Genomic DNA, 852 nt, shown 5'->3' with positions numbered 1-852 from the left:
GCCCCCGGCGGCCGCCCGCCGCAGGCACTCACCAGTTTCTGGCTCCAGGAGCAGGGCAATTTGCCCGCCTGGTTGAGAATGTCCTGGGTGCCCGGGAAGGCTTTGTGGTCTCGTCGCCACCTCTGGGTGCTGCTCGAGAGGGTGTCCTCAGAGAGGTGGCTCTGCTGCCCCAGGTTGGGCCTGAGGGGCACAGAGGCCTGTGAGCCGAATGGACCCCAAGTCCCAGGGCCACCCGTGGCTGGCGGAGCCCTCAAGGGCCCAGACCCCAGGCCTGCCCACTGCGGACGGGGCGATCTACGGGGTGAGGAGGGAAGGCCCCGGCAGTGCACGCGAACCCCGCCCTTCCCGGGAGCCTCACAGGCCGGGGCAGTCCCAGCTGGCCCTGGCGCTGGTCGTGGCCCGCTTCTGAGGCTTGGAGTTGGGCAAACTCTCCAACCACCTCCTGATGCTCCCAAACACGGGCTCCAAGCTGTCCGAAGAGGCCTTTTTGGTTCACAGTCCATACATGTGAGGAGGTTTTCATGTTTATAATGAATGTTCTATGATTTTTTATATGTCCCTTTACTTGGGAAGTCTTATTTTACAAGTGTTTCTGGAAGTTCAGGCAACTGCCATTTACATGGAACCGTTTCTCCGGGCACCTCCTTTCCCTGGATCTTCACAGTGGCCGGGTCCCCTCTGGCTTCTCCTCTTGGCCACTGTGTCATCTGTTTTGGGGGCCTTGGCTTCCCCATCAAACAACCAGAGGTTGGGCAAAATCACCGCTTCTATCTGCAACTCCCTGTGAGCCTCGGGGAGCCGGGGAGGGTCCCCCCTGGACTGGTGACGGTCCTGATTTTTAGGGCTTTCCCT

The 852-nt window shown here is 60.7% G+C and overlaps 1 long non-coding RNA gene across 1 annotated transcript in view; it reads right to left on the bottom strand.

Moving 5' to 3' along the window:
- Positions 1–476, bottom strand: part of LOC102766095 — an 11,270-nt gene extending 10,794 nt beyond the window's left edge. Inside the window, exons 1-2 of the long non-coding RNA XR_435911.2 lie at positions 359–476; positions 33–180 (exon numbers count right to left, since the gene is read on the bottom strand). This is a non-coding gene — a long non-coding RNA (uncharacterized LOC102766095). The remainder of the gene's footprint in view (positions 1–32; positions 181–358) is intronic.
- Between the last annotated feature and the right edge of the window lie 376 nt (positions 477–852).

The sequence above is a fragment of the Myotis davidii genome, unplaced genomic scaffold (assembly GCF_000327345.1).
Source record: "Myotis davidii unplaced genomic scaffold, ASM32734v1 scaffold142, whole genome shotgun sequence".
NCBI lineage: Eukaryota > Metazoa > Chordata > Mammalia > Chiroptera > Vespertilionidae > Myotis > Myotis davidii.
This window is presented reverse-complemented; position numbering and strand designations above follow the sequence as displayed.